Raw genomic sequence first — 23,346 nt, forward strand, 5'->3', positions numbered from 1 at the left:
TCATTTATTTTATTAAAGAAATTGTGATTTACAAAGTTGTTTGTTATACAGTAGTTTCAGGCATTTAGTGTTTCAATATTACCAGTATGACCCACCCTCCTACATTGTCCCTATTTTCTCTCCCACCACCAGCCTGACCCCTCAGGCACATAAAAAATTGACTTTATGTTACTTGTTCCAACTAAACTTTAAGAGATGACAAATAGAATGATCAGAAAGTAAATCAGTAAGAGCCAATTTGTGGTTGCTATATGATTCTAACCTATGTAAATATGGGAAATAAAATGCTTTAATAGACTATAATAAAATTCTTATTCTCCTTTATATAAGTTGTCAACTTTGGAATCTAAAGTATATTGCATTAAATTTTATTTTATATTTGAATCTCATTATACTAATAATCATGCCTTACCTGTCTTTAATAATACTATTAAAGAAATTCTGTGCTAATGTATTTTGGAGTTTACATGAAATACATAAGGCCTACTTATGTAAATTCCCTACACACAGACACTTTATATAAAACTGATTTGCAAGGTTGTTCACGATGATTTGTTACAGGCATTCAATATGCCAACACCAATCCCACCACCACTATCACCTTCCCTCCACTGTTGTCTCCAATTTTCCCAACCAACCCTCAACCCTGCCCCCATAGCAGGCCCACAATAACAAGAAAACATTTATTTTATTTTATTTTTGCTTTTTGGGTCACACCCAGTGATGCTCAGGGGTTACTCCTGGCTCTGCACTCAGGAATCACTCCTGGCGGTGCTCGGGGGACCATATGGGATGCTGGGAATCGAACCCGGGTCAGCCGCGTGCAAGGCAAATGCCCTACCTGCTGTGCTATCTCTCCAGCTCCCAAGAAAACATTTATTTTAAAAGGTAGAGAAGGCAAGTAAAGGAAGGTAGCAGTCAACTAGGTATAAGACCACCCAAAGTTCCAACTCTTCCTCTTTGGTATCATAGCAACAGCCTCTTATTTAGGTAGAAAACCCCATGTGGGGACAGTTTAGGGAAAAAATCTATAAAAGCAATTCTAAAAAGGCAAGGTACATACCTCCCCATTCTAAGATGTGGCCGGTTTCTCTACCTGAGATGTGTGTGTGCTCCCATCTCTCATCCCTTTGGAGAAGTCTGTGTTCTTCCTTGAGCAATATTTGATCTCTCTTTCCTTCCTCTTAATCTCTAAATAAACCAGTTGAATTTCCTATTCATCTCCCCCTGAAATTCTTTTCTATGAGGTATGGCTGTAGACCTAGAAAGCCTGGGTAAGTATTTAGGATTGATTATCTTTCCCAGCGAAGATCAATGCTTCACTATTTACCTTCCTTTTGGTACAAAGAGAGTTTCAGGTTCATCTTTTCCAAGTCTGGTTCCAGATATATAATCTGTCATTTCTTCAGGGAGCTTTGGTTCTTTCTCTCAAGTAATTTTACTTTTTTAACAACATGATCTGGCCTGTGATAGGACTCATTGTCTCTGCAATGTCATTAATTCATTCTCTTTTTCATGAGCCTATCTAGGAAAACATGAGAAAATAAGTAATAGGTTCCTATTGTATTTTCCTATTCACATCTAAAACTATAAGGTTTTTCTTTGATTTTATGTTTTTATCTTGTTTGCACTAAAAATCTTGATTTTATTTTTAACAGCTTTAACTGAAATGTCTTTGACATAAAAATTGTATGTATTTAAAGTGCACAACTTGATGTTTTGATACATGTGTCCATTGTATCAAAGATGATCACAATCAAGCTAATTATCATTTCCTTCGCATCTGCATAATTGCCATTTGTGTATGTAGTGATGAGATGGACAGGTAGTCTGGTAGGGGGCCTTGAGAATGAGTTTTGGAATGTAATAAAACCAAGATATGGTCTATAAAAGAAGTTCAGCACTTTTGCTAGGCCCTAAGCTAAAAGGCATAGCCCCCTTTAAAGATACAGGAACTGAGATCTGAAAAGACTCTAAATGAAGCCCACCCCAGCCCAAAGAAAACTGGACCCTTCTGGAGAGGAAAAACAGCAGTGGGAGGGGAAGACATATTAAGAATAAGGAGAAAGACCACCCCAAGTTCCAAGTTTTCTTTTCCCTAAACCCTGGCCACAATCCTTATCCGAGAAAATAACTACAAGCCAAGGCAATTTGAGAAAAAAAAAAAGACAACTATGTTTTACCCATTACCAGAAGCCCACTGGGCCCATCATCTCTTTCTGGAGTAACCTGTTTTCTTTCCTTAAAATTTTTCCCTTTCTATCTTCCTCTTTAAGAAAATTGAATTTCTTCACTACTTAATTCTTCCTGAAATTCTTTTCCGTGAGAGCAGACAGGTCACCTGGGGACCTGGGTGAAATACCAGGCTGACTTTTCCTTTTCTGCAAAGTGCAAACCCTTGCTCTTGCCTGAGGCCATGACTCTCCAGAAACTCAGGTGCTCAGGACCAGTTCCCATGCCACGTTCATAAAGTGGACCTGAGGTACAGCTAGACAGCTGCCTTTGTGGGCCTTGAGTTACCTGTCCACATTACACAGGTGCACACACACACTGTACCAATCCTAACCCCCCTTAGCCACTTCCCCAGTGAGATGGAGGTGGCCAAAGCTTCTCTGTGGGGGCTACCACTTCCCTGACTCCCCGCATTCCCCAAAGCAGTAATTGAGAAGATTTGCAAATATTTTCTTAACAAATTCCAAGTATGCAATACAGAATTGTTAACCATCATTACCGTGCTGTGTTGAGACCTCTGGAATTAATTCCTCTTGCATGACTAAACTTTGTACTCTTTGACTGATACCACTTCATTTCCCTCCCTCAGTCCCTGCAGTGATCATTCTACACTTCTTTGTGCCCGACTATTTTGAGAGTCCAAATAGAAGCGATACCATGAGTATTTATTTTATGTGAATTTCTTATTTTTCTTAGCAAAACACAGGTTCCGACTGGATGTTGCAAATGTCAGGTTGTTTTCAGGGAACAAAGAAAATCACCCTGTACTACTCTGGGATCTTCAGATGCTGAACAAATAAACATCATGCAGATTGATATGAGAACATGACTTCTCTGGAAGAGAAGTCTGATGTAATAATACACAAACCTTCTCTGTAAATGGGAGTTATAAGAAGGACTGAATAATTTGGCCATGTGGCTTCAGGTGCCATCATAAATAACTTAGCTAAAATAAGGGAGGTTGTCTTGGAGAAAAGATATTAGTTAGGTAGGTTACTGAGAAAAACACAGTAAACAAGGGATGCAGATTTAAGTTGTTCCTTGGTTTTCTGGCTCAGTGAGGGAAACTACCTAATGGATAAAGCTTTTACTTTCCACATTATATGTATGACCTCCACCTAACCTTATGAACCTCTCCCATGAAATGATCCTTTAGCAAAAGACACATTTTAAAGTGGCAGATTTTTATATTTTCAGAGGCTAAATGGTATTCCATTGTGTGTGTATATATGTGTATATGTATATGTATATGTATATGTATATGTATATGTATATATGTGTCTGTTTTGTGTATGTGTATGCGTGTATAAATAAGGTAAAAAAAAAAAAGATAAAGGCCCTCCTGTTGATCGTCGATTTGCTCGAGCGGGCCCAGTAACATCTCCATTGGAGACTTTGTTGTTACTGTGTTTGGCATATCGAATACTCTCAGTAGCTTGCCGGGCTCTCCGAGAGGGGTGGAGGAATCGAACTCGGGTCGGCCATGTTGGCCGCTTGTAAGGCGAACACCCTACCGCTGTGCTATCGCTCCAGCATGTATAAATATGTATATATATATATCTTTTTTTAATCCATTCATGCATCTAAAGATTTTTATCCAATTCAAAAAAGGGTCTTTACTACTGGAAAGCCAATCAGTACAGACACAAGAAAAACAGGTGTATTTAGGTGCTAGCAACCAGAGAAGGTGGTGAAGTTACTGTCTCAAAAAAGCATTACTTTTAGATTGGGGCTAGGGTTTTATACAGGGCCGTGTGGGAAAGTAGGTTCAAATTTTAAAAAATGTATAATGGTGGCCATAGAAGTAGTTGTGACCAAAGAGATAGATAGCTCAGGAATCAGCAGTGCATGTACAAAGCCCCAAGTTTGATCCCTAGTACCACATGGTTCCCTAAGAACTAATAGGGTAGTTCTGGAGACCCCCAGCACCACTGGACCTAAGTAGCCTCATATCATCAGTACCTAGCATTGAGCTATCCAGACAGGTTGGCAAAGTATCACAGTAAGTGGTCCCTGGGCTCCTGTGTATGACTGGAGTGGCTGAAAAAAAAAGGTTAGTGGGTCAACGGAAGTGGTCCTGTAGTTCAGTTATGCAGCTGGTGTCAATGATTTAATAAATCATCAGAATAGTGGTCTCTTTCTTGTGTGACTTACAGATAACATCATTAAATAACATCTGCCTCTGGGAGTCGATGTGACAGCCTTCATGCCCTCTCTTCTGCTGGTCTGGTCTTTGCTCATTCTGATTGTCCATGACTAGATTTAGTTTAACATTAAAATACACAATGCATGCACATATCGTTTAGTATAGGCAGTCAAGGCCAATGCCAGGGGAGTGCAAGAGGTTCTGTCACTGTCACTGTCCTCCCGTTGTTCATCGATTTTCTCGAGTGGGCCCAGTAACATCTCCATTGGAGACTCTGTTATTACTGTGTTTGGCATATTGAATACATCATGGGTAGCTTGCCAAACTTTGCCATGCAAGCGAGATACTCTCGGTAGCTTGCCGGGCTCTCCGAGAGGGGTGGAGGAATCGAACTAGGGTCGGCCATGTTGGCTGCGTGCAAGGCAAACGCCCTACCGCTGTGCTATCACTCCAACCTGCAAGAGGTTCTAAGAAGCACATATATGGAGAACAAGATGGACTCACTAATACTTGCTCACAGTCTCAGAAGAGGGATTGCTGAATGACACAGTAGTACTTTTTGATTTTGGAGGAAACTCCTAGAGCTTTTCATAATGGATAATAATAATTTACATTCCCACGATTAATAGACAAAAATACCCTTTCTTTTTCTAACCTTTATTATGTACTGTGGTTACAGTGATGGTTTCGTGCATACACAATTCCACCACCACACCCACTCCTGTCACCAGAACACAGTGTTCCTATTTTCCCACATTTTCATAAACACTGAAATTCTTGATTTCTAATGGCACTGATGTAATTACTCATTTGCTTTATCTGAAGCACAGCTATAATAATTACAAAATATCAAGGTTGTGTTGCTACTATATATGAGGTCACTAATGCACTTCAAGATTTATTTGTAGGGGCTAGTGAGATAGTACAGTGGATTTGGTCCCCTGAGCACCACCAGGAGTAATTCCTGAGTGCAGAGTCAGGACTAACCCCTGAACAAACCCCCTACCCACTAGAAAGGTTTCTTTATGATTCTCTTTGTCCTTAGAAAATATCCTACTAAAGACATGCAGCCTATATATTGTGTGTTCTAGTCACTTGATAATATTCTTTATATAAACCCATGACATTTTCTTGATTTGTTTGAATTAGTTTTTCATTAGCTCTTCTTTCATTTTTTATTTTAATAATATAAAATATTACATTGTTTAAAAAAAACCCAAGGATTGGAGAAATAGTGCAGGAGTTGCTCTGACTGACCTCATTTAGTTCCCGCAGTGGCCCCCCAAATTCACCACCTGAAATGATCCCTGAGCCTGAAGTCAGGAATAAGCCCTAAGAACGACCATCCCCGCCACACACTCCTCTACAAAAAACAAAAACCATACTGAATTAGAAGGTAGATTCACGGAAGTATTCATTTACCCCTGTTTCCTCCTTCCTCTTATTGGTAACCATTTTAATTTAACTTTTCTAAATATAGGCAAGTGTAAATATCCATATCCACACCTTTGTTACATATAGGAAGGATCCTGGGACTGTGCACAGGCTGGGTCAGGACTGAAAGACAAAATCATGCAGAACCATGGGCCTCAGGCTGGAAGTGGTTCCAAAGTAGGGCCACATGCTGCAAGGAACTAATACCTGAAATCATTGGTCAGAGAACCTGTGGGAATGGCTTCCTGAGTGGTGGCTGCTAATGTGGCCACAAGTTAATCAACCCACCATATCCCATAAGAACCACAACTTTACCTCTTTTAGAGAACTCTAACTAGGGCAGTCTGATCATCCCAACCACATTAGACCAATAGTCCATTAGCCCCTGTTCCAATTAACATTATGCCAAAACCACAAAAGCAACAGTGAGTGCAAGAATCCAAACTGCAAAGGTCACAATGATAATGTAGCCCAGAAACCCACCAGGCTTAGTGAGTGAAGCTACTAGCCCAGATGACCCAACCTCTCTGATAAGGAATTTAGAATGGAGCTGTTAAGGATACATATGGATCTTTAAAAAAAAATGGAATGCACGGTACCAATAAAATACAAGACGATACAACAGCAAAAATGAGGGAAAATCAAAGTAAAATGCAAACAGAAATGACTGACCTGAAAAACCCAGGAGATTAAATGAAAGGCCTCATCAACAGAGTAATAGCTGCTGAAGACAGAATCGGTGAGCTCCAAGATGAGGTGCAAAGAATCTCCAGACAAGAGCAGAGATGAAAAAGAGCCTCAAAATACACCAATAGATGACAAGAGAACATTTCTAAAAGAACAACATAAGAATCGTTGGGGTGGGGCCAGAGCGATAGTACAGCAGATAGGGCGATTGCCTTGCACATGGCCAAATTAGGTTCGATCCCTGGAGTCCCATATGGTCCCCCAAGCACTGCCAGGAGTAATTCCTGAGTGCAAAGCCAGTAATTCCTGAGTGCAAAGCCTGAACATCGCTGAGTGTGACCCAAAAAGAAAAAGAATCGTTGGGGTACCAGAGGGGCAGGAAGAATACCCTGATGAAAAAGCAACTGTCAAAGACATCACTGCTGAGAAGTTCCCAGAGCTGAATAGTGCATGCACCCAGATCCAGGAGACCAGAAGGGTGCCAGCTAAAAGAAATAAAAATAACAATATTCCAAGACACATCCTAATCAGAATTACAAAAACCACAAAAATCAGTAAGATCCAAGAAAGAAATTGGGTTAAAAGGAGCATCCCTAAGATTTACAGCAGACTTATCTGACAGAACCCTCTGTACTGAAGACAATTGTGGTATATAGTGAAAGAAACTCAATGAAATAAATTCCTCACCAAGAATACTTTAGCTAGATAAACTCTCATTTATACTTGAAGGGACAATAGACAGCTTCACAGACAAACAACAACTCAGGAACTCCTGTCACTGTCACTATCCTCCTGTTGTTCATCAATTTGCTCGAGCAGGCCCAGTAACATCTCCATTGTGACACTTGTTACTGTGTTTGGCATATCGAATATGTAACGGGGAGCTTGCCAGGCTTTGTTTGCCATGCGGGCGAGATACTCTCTGTAGCTTGCCGACTCTCCGAGAAGGGCGGAGGAATCAAACTCAGGTCAGCCTGTTGGCTGCATGCAAGGCAAACGCCCTACCCACTGTGCTATCACTCTCAGAAACTCCATAGACCCAAAAACCATGGTTAGAAGAAAAACTAAATGGGCTACTTTAAGACAAGACAGCCACCTCAAACACATTGCAGAAAGATTGAACAAAACCCCATATCAACAATATATATGAATGGAAATGGGCTAAACACCCTAATTAAGAGACACAGAATGGCAGGATTGACCAGAAAATTGAACCCAACATTTTGCTGCCTTTAAGAAACACCTCTGAACAGTCAGAGCAAACACAGATTCAAATATAAAGGTTGGAAAATAATACTTCAAGCAAACATCCCTCTCAAAAGAGCCAGGGAGGCCATAGTAGTATCAGACCACATAGATTTCAGACTAAAGAAGGTTATAAGAGACAGTGAAGGTAATTTTTTTATTTTTGATTTTTTTATTAATTTTTTTTTTTTGCTTTTTGGGTCACACCTGGCTATGCACAGGGTTTACTCCTGGCTCTGCACTCAGGAATTACTCCTGGCAGTGCTTGGGGGACCATATGGGATGCTGGGAATTGAACCCGTGCCAGCCACGTGCAAGGCAAACACCCTACCCATTGCGCTATCACTCCAGCCCCTGAAAGTCATTTCTTAATAACCAATGGATCTGTGAATCAAGAAGAACTCACGCTCCTAAATGTATATGCACCTAATGAGGGACCAGAAAAATACTTTTAAAAACTACTCATAGACTTATAGAAAGATATTAATAGCAAGACACTAATAGTTGGCGATTTCAACATTACTTTGTCACCTCTCGATAGATAAACCAAACTAAAGCTCAGCAAGGACATACTTTATTTGAGGGAAGAAATGGAAGAGAGGGGGTTAGTAGATACATAGGATACTCCACCCCCAAAACCTGAAGACAGATTCTTCTCCAGTGCACATGGGACATTCTCCAAGACGGACCACATGCTGAGTCACAAAACATACCTCCATATAATTAGGACAGAAATTGTATCAACTATCTTTTCAGACCATGGAGCACTGAAAATAAAAGTGCATAAGACCCAAAAAGGGAGAATCAAATAAAACACCTGGAAACTAAACAGCTTGCCTCTGAACAACCAGTGGCTTAGAGAGGAAATCAAAAGATTCTTGGAAATCAACGAGAATGAAGAGCTGAGCTACCAGAACTTGTGGGACCAGAACAGCAAAAACAGTGTTGGGAGAAAAGTTTATAGCTCTGCAGGAAATAAGAAATAACCCACATAAATAAGAAAGAACCTCACAGTTTAAGATCTTAGATAATGGCCAACAAAAGGAGTACAAACCAGGCAGGAGGAAGGAAATAATAAAACTTAGAGCAGAGATTAAGAAGCTGGAAGCCCAAAAACAATGCAAAGGATGAACAAAACCAATAGCTGGTTCTTTGAGAAAATAAACAACATTGATAAGCCACTAGCTGTGAAACAAGAGAACCTCAATGAAATGGATAAATTCCTATAACCTCCCAAGGCTGAACCAAGAACATTTGGAATACCTGAACAGATCTATCACTATCGAGAAAATTGAAATGGTAATCAAAAGTCTCCCCCAAAACAAAAGCCCTCTGGCAGATGAATTTATTAGTGAATTCTGTTAAACCATTAAAGGGGGCCTCCTGAAAATTCTTTTCAAACTTTTCCCAAAAATTGTAGAAACAGAAACAGTCACAAACAGTTTTTTTGAGGCAAATATCACCCTGATACCAAAAGCAGACAGAGACACCACAAAAAAAATGAGAGAGAGAATTACAGGTCGATATCCCTAATGAGCACAGATTCAAAGATCCTCAGCAAATTACTAGCAAATAGAATACAACAACTCATTAAAACGATCATCCACTACTACCAGGTAGGATTCATCCAAGGATGCAAGGATGGTTTAACACTCACAACTCAATCAAAATAATATACCTTATCAATAACAGAAAAGATAAAAACCAACGATCATACCAATAGATGCAGTGAAAAAAATCTGACAAGACCCAGCATCCATTTATAAAAATTCTCAACAAAATGGGAGTTGAAGCAACCTTCCTCAATTTAGTCAAAGCTATCTACCACAAGTACACAGCAAACATTATCCTTAGTGAGGAAAAACTAAACGTCTTCCCTCTAATATCAAGCACAAGCCAAGGTTGCCCACTCTTGCCTCTTCTATTCAGTGTATTACTGGAAGAACTTACCGTAGCAGTTAGGCAAGAAAAAGATAAAAGTGCATCCAAATAGGAAAAGGAAGAAGTCAAGGTATTACTATTTTCAGGTAACATGATACTATACTTAGAAAATCCTAAAGACTTTACCAAAAAAGCTCCTAACCAATAGGTTTGTATAGTAAATGGCAGGTTACAAAATCAATACCCAAAAGTCCATGGATTTCCTATATACAAACAATCCTGTTCACAGTTGTGCCTCAGAAAATCAAGTACTTTGGAATCTGCTTAACGAAAGAGGTGAAGAACCGGAATAAAGAAAACTGCAAAGCACTACTTCAAGAAATAAAAGAGGATACAAGGAAATGGCGACATTCCCTGCTCATGGATCATCTGGAAGATTAACATTGTCAAAATGACAATCCTCCCCCAAACATTATACAGACCCAGTGTGTTCCCTGTAAGGATAAAGGTAAAAAGGTAAAGGCCCTCCCGTTGATCGTCGATTTGCTCGAGCGGGCCCAGTAACGTCTCCATTGGAGACTTTGTTGTTACTGTGTCTGGCATATCGAATACTCTCGTAGCTTGCTGGGCTCTCCGAGAGGGCGGAAGAATCGAACTCGGGTCGGCCATGTTGGCCGCTTGTAAGGCGAACGCCCTACCCTCTGTGCTATCACTCCAGCCCCCTGTAAGGATACCCTGTAAGGATACCCATGATTTTTTCAAAGAAATAGGCAAAACAATACTGAAATTCATATGGAACAGTAAACCCCCACTAATAGCGAAAGCAGTTCTGGGGCGGGGGGGGGGGGCAGATGGGAGGCATTACCTTCCCCAACTTTAAACTGTACAAAGCAGTAGTAATTAAAACAGCATGTTATTGGACTAGAGACAGACCCACAGACTGATAGAATAGAGTTGAATATCCTGCCACAGACCCTTAAATATATGATCACTTAATCTTTGATAGCACAGCGGGTAGGGCGTTCGCCTTACAAGCGGCCAACATGGCCGACCCGAGTTCGATTCCTCCGCCCCTCTCGGAGAGCCCGGCAAGCTACCGAGAGTATTCGATATGCCAGACACAGTAACAACAAAGTCTCCAATGGAGACGTTACTGGGCCCGCTCGAGCAAATCGAGCAAATCTTTGATAAAGGAGCAAGGAAATCTTCTCCAACAAGTGGTGCTGGGAAAACTGAACAGCTACATGAAAGAAAAAAAAACACAAACTCTGACCTCTCTCTAACTCCAGGAACAAAAATCAGATCAAAATGGATTAAAGACTTCAATATCGGGCTGGAGAGATAGCACAGTGGGTAGGGCATTTGCCTTGCACGCGGCCGACCCGGGTTCGATTCCCAGCATCCCATATGGTCCCCTGAGCACCGCCAGGAGTAACTCCTGAGTGCAGATCCAGGAGCAACCCCTGTGCATCGCCAGATGTGACCCAAAAAAGCAAAAAAAAAAAAAGACTTCAATATCAAACCTGAATCCATAATATGGAGGAAAAAGTAGGAAGAACCCTCCCTGACATTGAAGCTAAAGGCATCTTTAAAAATGAAACTCCACTGACCAAACAAGTGGAAACAAAGATAAACAAATGGGACTACATTAAGCTAAGAACTTCTGCGCTTCAAAAGAAATGTGACCAAGATACAGAAAGAGCCGACAAAATGGGAAAATTTATTTACCCAATATCTATCAGATAAGGGGTTAGCATCCAAGATATTCAGAACAAGGAAAATCATCCCCATCAAAATATGGTGAGAAGAGATGAACAGAAACTTCCTCAAAGAAGGAATACAAATGGCCAAAAGACACATGAAAAAATTCTCTACATCACTAATCAGTGCGAAATGTGAATCAAAACAACAATGAGATGTCATCTCACATCACAGAGACTGGCACACATCCAAAAGAATAAGAACTGGTGCAGATGCAGGGAGAAAGCGACTCTCATTGATTGCTGGTGGGAATGCCAACTGGTTTAGTCTTTTGGGAAAATGATAATAGGTATTCCTCAGAAAACTAGAAATTGAGATCATAGAAATATGATCCAATAATACTGCTTTGGGAGTATACCCTGGGAGTGCAAAAACACATCAGAAGTGACATCTGCACTTGTATGTTCATTACAGCATTTTTCACAATAGCCAGAATCTGGAAACAACCTGAGTGCTTGAAAACAGATAACTACTAAAGTAAATCTACAGAATGGAATACGATATAGCTGTTAGAAGAAAATGAAGTCATGAAATTCGCTTGTGAATGTATGTGACATGAAGAGTATCATGCTGAGTGAAATGAGTCAGAAGGGGACCGAGAGACATAGAATGACTTCACGACTTCACTCATTTGTGGGATATAAAACAAAACCCTAGTATGAGACTAACACCCAGGGACAGTAAAAACAAGGGCCAGGTGAGTTGGCTCATGATTGAAAGCCTGCCTCAAGTGCTGGGAGAGAGGGCAGTTTGGATATAGAAGGGAACACTATGACAATGATGGTTGGAAGGGATCACTGAATGAGAGATGTGTGCTGAAATTCCATAAAGAAGCAAACATGATGGCCTCTCATAATCTGTACTTTAAAATATAATACCCAAAAGGAAAGAGAGACAGAAGAGAGACAGACATATACAGAGAGAGAGAGAGAGAGAGAGAGAGAAAGAGAGAGAGAGAGAAAGAGAAAGTGCCTGGGCAGGTTGGAGTGGATGGGTGGCAGGGGGATACTGAGGACATTGATTATGGGAATTGTACAGTGGTAGAAGGATGGGTGTTGGAACATTGTACTACTGAAACCTGATCAAGAAAGCTTTGTAACTATCTCACAGTGAAGCAATTTCTCAAAGGTTTTTAAAAAGAACCAGTTCGTCTTCCACTGATATGCATTTGAGTTGCTTTTGGTCTTTTGTTATTGAAATAGTGTTGCAGTTATTATCTATTTGCATATATCATTTAGAATTTTGTATGAGATCATTTTGAGGGGCAAACCCAAGATACTTGGCAATGCTTCAGCCAAACATACTAGAGATTGAACCCAGAGCATACACACTAACATCACTCACCCTGTCTGAGACAACTTCTATGGATGAAACAGTCCATTCCAAGTCTATTTAATATGCTGGATGAATGCCTTCAAATGATAGAAATGTTTCCTTTCATAATTATGAGAATAACCGTGGGTCATAATCATGTTCGTAATCTCACAATTCCTTAAACTTGCTCCTCCACACACCATGGTAGTACATATACATAGCATAGCACATGAAGTGCTAGTGAATATCAGAAGTCACCAGATCCTCCTCTTCCTTCAGCACCATAAAGTCAGAAGTTGATGTGCTGCCATCAGCTAATAGGCTGAGTCCAAGCATGCGCATTAAATTAACACTCTTTTGACCATTGTATAAAGGCAGCACTTAGATATTGTTCTGTGGTTTCACATAACACCAGAGGTGGTGCCAAAGTATAAAACTGTTCATCAAAATGATAGTTGTGTCCTTAGATTGCTGGCAAACAGCTCAAAATTAGGAGGAGGCAAGGAATTTTTTGCTACAGGTTTCAAAGGAAAGATAACTCTGCTAACATCTTGCTTAAGACTTCTCACTGACAGAACAGTGATAAAATTGGGGCTGGATCAATAGTACAGTGTGTGGGGCATTTGCCTTGTACACGGCTGACCGGGGTTCAATTCCCAGCATCCCATATGGTCCCCCCGAGCATTGCCAGGAGTAATTCCTGAGTGCAGAGCCAGGAGTAGCCCTTGTGTATTGCCGGGTGTGACCCAAAAAGAAAAAAAAACAAAAACAAAAAATGAACAGTGATAAAATTAATTTCTGTAATTTAAGCAACCAAAAATACAGTAAATAATATTAATAATATTAGTGTCTTCAACATTGGGGAAGAATACAGCTTATCATTGTAAAGGGGAAACAACAAGTTTCTGAGTTCATGAACCAGAGTTCGCAGCTTGACTGTACCACTTAAAAGCTCTTAAATCTCAGACAGAAGAGGTCATGAAAGCCCATGGTCTTAGAAGTGTGATCCCCTCTGACCTCATTCTCTGTGTGTCAGATTTACTACCACTAATGCTCTGTGTACAATTCAACTTTGGATGCTGTTCAGATTTAACAGAATGCACGGAGCTCCCCTCACTCCCACCAACAGATATTCAGAGGCCATGAATGACAGGTACATAGTAAAGAGAGAAATATTGTCCTTTTCCAATGGAGAAGCTTCTAGAAAAACCAACTGAAACTGTATTTGACTCAGGATGGACAAGAATAACATGTCACTAAGAAATCAGAAGCTAACCACTCACACCCATCAGCGGTGAATTTCTGTGTTTTTCAGGATAGAAAATTCACGATTTATTTTCCCCAAAGAAAAAGCACAGTTACCCCTTTGAGAAAACTCATGCCAATTTTTGCAAAGAGAATATCATAAATGTTATGCTACCATTTTGCTGTAAACCGTATCTATAACTGCTCCCTAAGGAATAGTAATTTTGGTAGGTAGATACATATGTAATGGGAAACAGATAATCCAGAACTTTGATTCTACTTTTAGAGAAGAATAAGTTTATGTGATAAACAAATGGCTTTAATATTCTTTTCTTTTCTTTTCTTTTCTTTTCTTTTCTTTTTTTTCTTTTTTTTTTTTGTCAGTTGGATCACCTTGCTCTATCTCAAAGACCAGTTGCCAAGCAACAGATAAAACTTCCATTCAACCATGAAATATCCAGCTTAATAAATCTTAGAGCGAAACTCTCTTTGAAAAATTGTGGTCCTCAATATTCCCTAGGTATAAAACCTGTGAGGCAGAAGATTTTAGCTCCACAGCTGATTGTCTCAGATGCAGACTCCAATTGGACACTGATAGCATGTTAGCATTGATATTTCAATTAAAATGATCTCCAAGCAGAGACTCAATAGGAAAATTGGGGGACCACAGCTGGTTTCTGGGGTGTTTTCTGTGAGTGATTTTCCAGTGGAAACCCAGAGAAAACTCAACATCAGAAGTCTAAGTGAAGATAAAGATAACCAGAATTGAATTCCAGCTCTATGATAGCTCCAATCTTAAGCAGAATTTTTTTGTTGAATCAAGTGTCAGATTTCTCATCTGTAAGGTGGCATTAATAATAAGAGTGTGCCCTGTGTTCAGAGAGATAGTGCCGTGGGAAAGGCACTTGCTTTGCATGCAGATGACCCGGGTTTGATCTCCAATATCCCATATGGTCCCCCCGAACACCACCAGGTGTGGTTACTAAGCAGAGAGCCAGGAGTTACCCCTGAGCATTGCAGGGTATGTCCCCAAAACAAAACAAATCAGAAAAAAATATATTAAAATTTGTAAAATATTTTTTAAAATAATTGTGATCACCCACTCTTTAAAAATAGTGTGGACTAACATGTTGAAGGGTTTAAATGAGAAAATTCATATAAAGTGCTTAACCTAATACTCAGAATATTTTAGAAAAGTAAATAAACAAAAGTTTTTTGACATTATTTTATACTCTATTTTGTCTACCCTCTATCATCCACTACTTTTTTCCCCAGAAACAACTTCTTTTCCTCTTGCTTTTTCTTTCCTTACATATGTTCATTACAGTATTTAGTACAATACAATAGCCAACATATAAAAACAACCTAAATGGCCAATGAAGATGAATGGGTAACAAAAAATGATATAGGCTTGGAGAGATAGTACAGTGGGTAAAGTGCTTACATTACGTGCAGTTTACCTGGGTTTAATTCCCGGCACCCCACGTAGTCCCCCAAGCTCCACCAAGACTAATTCTTGATCACAGAGCCAGGAGTAATCCCAGAGTACTGCTGGGTGTAGTTTAACAAACAACTAAGGGTAGTTTTGGTATAGATACACAATAGAATACTATGCTGCTCTAAGAAAAGTTGAAGTCATGCAATACAAAACTACATACAATACAAAAATACATGAAGGTACTGGCAGAGGGACAAAGCCACGCGGGTTCCGGGGCCGAGACCTCCAAGCCTACTCGAATTGGAGTCGAGCATCTTCCACCCAGATCCTCCAAATTCCAGTAGGCGGGGGTCACACCCACCACCTGGCCCCCTGGCGCCGTGTAATCCCATCAGCGGCCAAGACTCAGAGACTATAAAATCCAGATCCCGGAACCGCGCGGCCGCATTCGCGGCCGTGCGACATCTTAACAGAACTTTTTTTTATGACATCTTATTGTCTTATTTCTACTTTGGACAAACTTGCAGGCTATCGAATGTAGCCTGCCCACAGGGCAGAGTCTGGCAAACTCCCCGTGGCGTACCAAATATGCCAAATACCAGTAACAATGATGGGTCTCACTCTCCTAAATAGCCTTGAATATAATCTCAGGGCTAGGATGAAAGAGACGTTACTGGGGCCTGCTCGAGACAATCAACAAATAACAGGATGATGAAATGAAATGAAATGCAATTCACTGCAAATTGGATGGAACCAGAGTCATTCTAACTAAGTCAGAAGAGGGACAAATACTAAATGATCTCACTCATCTGAAAAATAGCACTGTACCACTCTCCTCCCGTTGTTCATCAATTTGCTCAAGCGGGCACCAGTAACGTCTCTATTGTGAGACTTGTTGTTACTGTTTTTGGCATCTCGAATACATCATGGGTAGCTTGCCAGGCTTTGCCGTGCGAATGGGATACTCTCGGTAGCTTGCCAGGCTCTCCAAGAGGGACGGAGGAATTGAACCCAGGTCACCATGTGCAAGGCAAACGCCCTACCCGTTGTGCTATCGCTCCAGCCCATAAGATAAAAGTTAATATCAAATAATGAAAAAACCTTGACCTTAGATCATAGTACTGACTAAAAAACCCATGGGCAAAAGTGGGAGGGAAGAATGTCTGGACTAGAGGTAACATAAGGACAGTGATGGAGGACGGTGGGCAATTTGGTGGTAGGTTGAAGTAATTTTGTACATCAAAACCGTATATTTTGACACTAATATAACCGTCTAACCCTACTACAATAGCACAGCGGGTAGGGCGTTCGCCTTACAAGCGGCCAACATGGCCGACCCGAGTTCGATTCCTCCACCCCTCTCGGAGAGCCCGGCAAGCTGCCGAGAGTATTCGATATGCCAGACACAGTAACAACAAAGTCTCCAATGGAGACGTTACTGGGCCCGCTCGAGCAAATAATTTAAAACCTCAGGGCTAGAGAGATAGTGCAGCAGGTAGGTAACTTGCCTGATACGAGGCCAGCCTGGGTTTGATCTTTGGCACTGCATATTTTCCTGCAAGCCCCACCAGGAATGATCCCAGAGCACAGAGCCAGAAATAACCCCTGAACATTGCTGGATGTGGTCCCAAAGCAAAACAAAACAAATCAGAAAACAATATTAAAACCAAAATAAATAAAACCCCAACCCTAAACCCAAACTCCTAATGTAATTCCTAACTCCAATGCAGTGACCTTCCTCTTTTTTAATGCCCATATTTCAACCACTTATGAATATGCCTTTTGCCCATGCTTAACTGCTTAGTAGGGAGGTAAGATCAAACTGCTTGGAATAATGACACCTGTAGTGATAGCACAGTGGTAGGGCGTTTGCCTTGCGCGCAGCCAGCCCGACGGAGCCGGATTTGATTCCTCCGCCCCTCTCGGAGAGCCCAGCAAGCTACCGAGAGTATCTCACCCGCACGGCAGAGCCTGGCAAGCTACCCGTGAGGTACTCAATATGCCAAACATAGTAACAAGAAGTCTCATGATGGAGATGTTACTGGGCCCGCTCGAGCAAATCGACGAACAACAGGAGGACCGTGATGATGAAAGTAAGTTATAAGCCCTAGATATGTATGACAATAATTTCTGGCTGAATTTTCTACTATTCTATGTGCTCCATGGAATTCCTTCTTTTCCTCCACCACCACCTGCCCCTGCTTATTCACACCACAGAAGACAGAAGTTCATCTCCATAGACTGCAAAGTTCTCATTCTTACTATCAAACATCATACCCATTGAGCTAGTGCACTGAGTCATCTACAAAAACCTGCAAGTTAGTTGCTCCTCATCAATGTCAGCTAGCATAATCTGTGAGTGCCACCTTGTTGAGTGAAAAGGGAACAGGGCTAGAGATGAAATGGATTTGAATTCTATTTGCCTCTTGGGTCTGTGCAAGTATGACAGACAGACTCAGAGGTGATCCCCATGATCTCCACCTGAAAATCCTCTCACCCACATGCTGCTGTCCCCTGCTCTTGAGTGGTATTGGACCTAGTGATTTGCGTTTAACATAAAACACGGCCACGTTGATAGACCAGCTCTTACATGACTCCATTACAAGGAATTGCAACTTCTGTCGTGCTGTTGCTTTCTTCCCAGCTTGCTTGTTTTAACATGTGTGGAGAGACATGAAAGGAACTAAGGACTGCCTCCACACAGTACACCAGCAGGAACGGAGGCCCTCAGTCCAGAAACTTAGGATAAACTGAATGTTACCAACAGCCACAAAACTTTGGACTCTCTTCTTCCCTACCTGAAACAGGATGATTGCAACTCAATTAATGCCTTATTTGCAATCTCTTACAGACCTGAAGTAGATAACCCAGTTACCCTGGACCCATATTCCTGACCCACAGAAAATGTAGGTTAATAAATGTGTATTATTTTAAGCCAGTAAATGTTGGGAAAACTATTACACAGTAATAAATACTTAATCAAACAAGTGAAGTCACATGTGTTAACCATTGTCTGCCCGTGAATCTTCTTATTAGGGTGGAAAGAAATATAAGGAAAGAATCCTGAATCAGTGCTCTCTAAGAATGAGAGAAGTGTTGCTCTTGTTACTCCATAAAATAGAACCTTGGATAACCAAAGGATTCAGCAAGCCAGGATAGAAAGAAAACTTCCCTCTATTATTGTCATACTGGTCTCTTCTCTGACCAGAGCAATCCTTGGGGAAAAAAGAAAATGTGAGGAATCACTTTTCCCAACTTCCCAACTGTACTACAAATCAGTAATAATTTAAATAGCATGGTACTGGAATAAAGATAAGCACTCCAGTGAAATAAAATTGGCAATCCAGTGATAGCCCCTCAAGTGTATGATCAGTTAATCTTTGATGAAGTAGCAAAAAATATGAAATGGAGCAAGGAAAGCCTCTTCAGGTGGTGTTGGGAAAAATTGGTCATGATACCACATACAAAACAGTGAACTTAGACCTCTTCCTGACATCATGCACAAAAGTCAAATCAAAATGAATTAAAGCTCTTAATATTAGACCTGACTCCATAACATCCATAGAGGAAAACATAGGCAGAACTCTCCAAGACATTGAAAAAAGAGGCATCTTTAAAGTTGAAAACCTATTGCTGAAACAAGTGGAAGCGAAGATAAACAAAATGGGACTGCATTAAATTAAGCTTCTACACATCAACGAAAATGAAGATCAGAATACAAAGACAGCCCACAGACTGTGAGAAATAATTTGCTCACCATTCATTTGATAAAGGGTTAATATCCAAGATACATAAAGCATTGGTAGAACTTTGCAAGAAAAGAACATTCTGATATAGAAATGTAGACAGAGAATGACCCTCATGGCAATGCAGTTCCTTGGGAAATAATAAAACCAATAGCCCCAAGACTGCAGAAAGTCCATCTTGTAGGCACAAGAACCAAAACCAAAACCATTAGCTGGCCCCAACAGACCCAAAGAAGGCTGAACTCTACCTGCGAGAGAAGTTCCAGCAGGAACAAAGGCCCCAGAAAGGAATTTCAAAGACCAACCACTCCTAACTCTACCCCCTTGACAACCATCCTAGCAACAGACTCTTACCTAGGTAGAAAGCCCCAAGTGGGGCAGCTTGAGGAAAATTCTCTAAAAGCCAACTTGAACATAGGAAGTAAGTACATATGCTGCCCAAACGCATATGCTGCTTGTGCCCATGTGGCCAAGCACATGTGGTACCTGAGCACATGTGTCACTGCATCTCCCCTCTTGAATTGTGTGTACTGGGTCTCTCTCCACCTTTGGAGAAGCCTGCATTCTCTCTTGGGTACTCTCTCTTTTTGTCTTCCCTCCTTCCCTTTCCTCTAAAAACCTCCAAATAAAATCTCTTTATATTTCACTGCTTGTCTACTCCTGAAATTATTTTCTGTGAGAAAGACAAGGACCCAAAAAACGTGGGTAAGGCCTAGGACTGGCATTCTTTTCCTGCAAAGAGCAATTCCTCACATCAATCTGAGTCCAAGCCTGCTTGGATCAGGGCTGAGCATCCTCCACCCAGATCCTCCATATTCCAGTAGGCAGGGGTCACACCCACCAACTGGCCCCCTGGCGCCGTGTAATCCCATCAACAGCCAAGACCCAGAGACTATAAAACCCAGATCCCGGAAGCACACAGCTGCATTCAGGGCTGCGCAGCATCTTATTATCTCATCCTTACTTTGAACAAACTGGCAGGCTACCGAATATAACCTGCCCACACGGCAGAGTCTGGCAAACTCCCCGTGGTGTATCCAATATGCCAAATACCACTAACAATGATGGGTCTCATTCTCCTAACCCTGAAAGAACCTTGAATATGGCACATTTTAAAAAATCTCAGGGCTAGGACGAAGGAGACGCTACTGGGGCCTGCTCGAGGCAATTGACGAACAACAGGATGGTTGTGATCATGATCATGAATCTGAGTCCACAGCTACTTGAGAAATCTGGGGATTTCTCACGTGCCAAGAAGGTCAAGTGGGCATGAGGTATGGCTTGACAGCCACCTAGTGTGGCTGGTGAAACTCCAGGTCCATGCTGTGAAGGGGCTCATTGCAGATTTTATCAGTCAGCTTTCCCAGTTAGTTGTGGGATATCAGAGGTGGATCAGGAGAAAGTGACCATCTCTCTCCCTATCACCTCACATAAGTCAACTGCAGGGGCCCATTGACTTCAATACAAACCCATCAAAAAATGAGAGAAAGACATTAACAACAACTTCTTCAAAGAAGACATACTCATGTGTTTAGTAACAAGATAGCTTTATAAATAACTCTTTCCCAAAATAGAGGCTGAAATTTATCAATGTGGAAAGATCCTTAGAACATATTAACATGGAAATAGAAAACACTCAAGTACTAAAAAGGCAACTTCCATGTTGGGAAATCCAAAGCTATAAGTGGGTACATTAAATATGAGAAGGGGAAAGGGCAAATGAAGATAGAGAAGGTTCTGGAGGGGGAAAATGTTAAAGGAAAAGGAGAGGAGAGAAAATCGGTAGAGTAGGAAGTTCTCAGAAAGAAAATCACAGTGCTCCTGACCTATTTTAGAATAAGGATTATAGAAGTTACTCTTTCAGGAATAAGAGGAAGATGGGGTAAGGTCAGAGAAAACTGGGAGATAAGATATTTAAACTTCACCCACTACCATGTACAGGCTACAGACAGTCACACAGTGGGGTAGCAGGAGAGGTGGGAGTAATTCCCAGCATCACCTCAAATCACCGTTCATTGTCCAGTACAAGAAAAAAATGAGTTTGGCTTAAACCCATACTCTTGGTTATTATAAAATGTAATAACTTTCTAGCAGCCCTCAGTTCTCCTGGGAACTCTGCCATGAGAGCTGATGTCAATAGCAAGACTAACCGTTTTTTCCCCGTATGTTGGAAAACTCTCATCTTTATGCTTCAGTTATTCCCCCAAAATCACTTTCTCATACTTTCCTCCTTATCATATAAAATGGAAATAAATAAATTTGGACCACATCTTTCACTTCGCTTGCTGAAGTATGAGCAAATTCCCTTACTGAGGTCTTCTCCAACAATTTTGATAAATTCAAAATGATGAGCTAAGCATAAGTTATTCCTCATAGCATAAATGCTAGCTCTGCTTACAACATGACAATTTCAGTCATGCTTAGGGAATGCCACTTAAAATGTAAAATCCTGATTTAACCAGGAAAAGTTAAAAGTCTTCGATGGAAAAAGAAGTAAATCAAGAACTTATTCCGCTGTGTAGGGGAAGAGATGGCACTGAGAGGTGTTGGGCTGGAGAGATAATACAGAGGAAGATGGGGTAAGGTCAGAGGAAACTGGGGGATAAGATATTTAAATATAGCTCTTGCCTTGCATGCTGCCAGCCAGATTCAGTTCCTGGCACCAGTCCTTCACTCCAGGATTTATTCTTGAGTATTAACAATTGTGGTCAGGAAAAAAATAATTAAAGAAAGTGAGGGGATAGGCCAGAGCTGTATCTCAGGATATAAGGCACTTGCCTTGCAAGCTCTTGCTTCCAGACAACTCTGGTTTGTCCCTGGCATTGCATATGATTCCATGAGTACCTCCAGAGGCTATCCTGAGCACAGAAGCAGACGTAGCCCTAAACACTGCTGAATATTCCCCTAACCATCCCCCCGCCCCCCAAAAAAGGTGAAGACTGAAGAGAGATTCAGGAGTTAGGGCACATGCTTTGCAAGTAGCCAGCCTGGAAACCCCCAGCACTGCCGAATGTGAAGCTGGACAACCCTGAGCGCTGCTGGGGTAGCCCAGGCCACCACTGGGTCTGTGCAGTACCACAGCATCAGGTTCTTGCATTGAACTACTGGATGGTTGACTAAGAATCACCAGGAATGACACCCTGAATACTGGTTGCCCCATAAAAGAAAGAAGGTGAGTGGGCAGGTTAAGATGCAGACTTGAAGAAATCCTGCATAACGTGGATATTGTAAATTCACACTCTAAACCCAGGTGTGATGTTGGCCAGAGGTTTCCGTTTTCATGCAAGAATGATTTTGTCAACCAGTCCTAGTAAACGCATCTATATGCATATCTATGATGGCGGGGAGTGTTTTCTGTTCCTTTTTTTTTTTTTTGGCTGGGGAGCAATACTTCCACATCCTGATTGATGCAGAGATCTTTTTTCTATCGGCTCCCTCTGCATTGTGTAGACCTGCATATATTTTGTTTTGATATGGAATCTAAAACCTCAGACCTGGAGCTGAAGAGATAGCACAGCAGGGAGGGAGTTTACCTTGCATGAAGCCAACCCAGATTTAATTCCCAGCATCCCATATGGTCCCCTGAGCACCGCCAGGAGTAATTTCTGAGTGCAGAGCCAGGAATAACCCTGGGGCATCGCCAGGTGTGACTCAAAAAAAGCAAAATAAAATAAAATAAAATCTCAGACCCTCCTTTGGTTATCTATTGCTCTATAAAGTAAATCTAGAGTGATCCCTAAAATAATGTCATTTCATTCATCATCATTTTATGATTTTGATGGGAGAAAAAGCGCCATTGTCTATGTGGAGTTTGCAGGTTCTCCCCATATCTCCATGGCTTTTCTCTGATTCTCCAGTTTTCACTTATATCAGTGATGAACATGTTGTGTTCATTGTTGTGACACTATTGTTCAGCTAGCGTGGGTCTGGCTATGCCCGCATGGGAGGGTGTCCTTTCAGGGTTGACACCCACCTCTTACTTTGGATCATTGAGGTAGCCTCTGCCACCCATGATCCTGAACTAGCATAAGTGAATAAACTGGGGATATTAATGAATGAATAAAAATGACTATTCAATATTAAAAGTGTTTGAAAGACCTTTATTTAGAAGTGTAATGAATTGCTTGTGACCGGGGGTGTGCACTAAGAATAGAACTCTTATTTTTGTCAACCGGCCTGGTGTTTCACAAAGTATGTAATGCTGGCTGGGGTGGGGC

Source organism: Sorex fumeus, unplaced genomic scaffold, assembly GCF_029834395.1.
Source record: "Sorex fumeus unplaced genomic scaffold, SorFum_2.1 ptg000086l, whole genome shotgun sequence".
NCBI lineage: Eukaryota > Metazoa > Chordata > Mammalia > Eulipotyphla > Soricidae > Sorex > Sorex fumeus.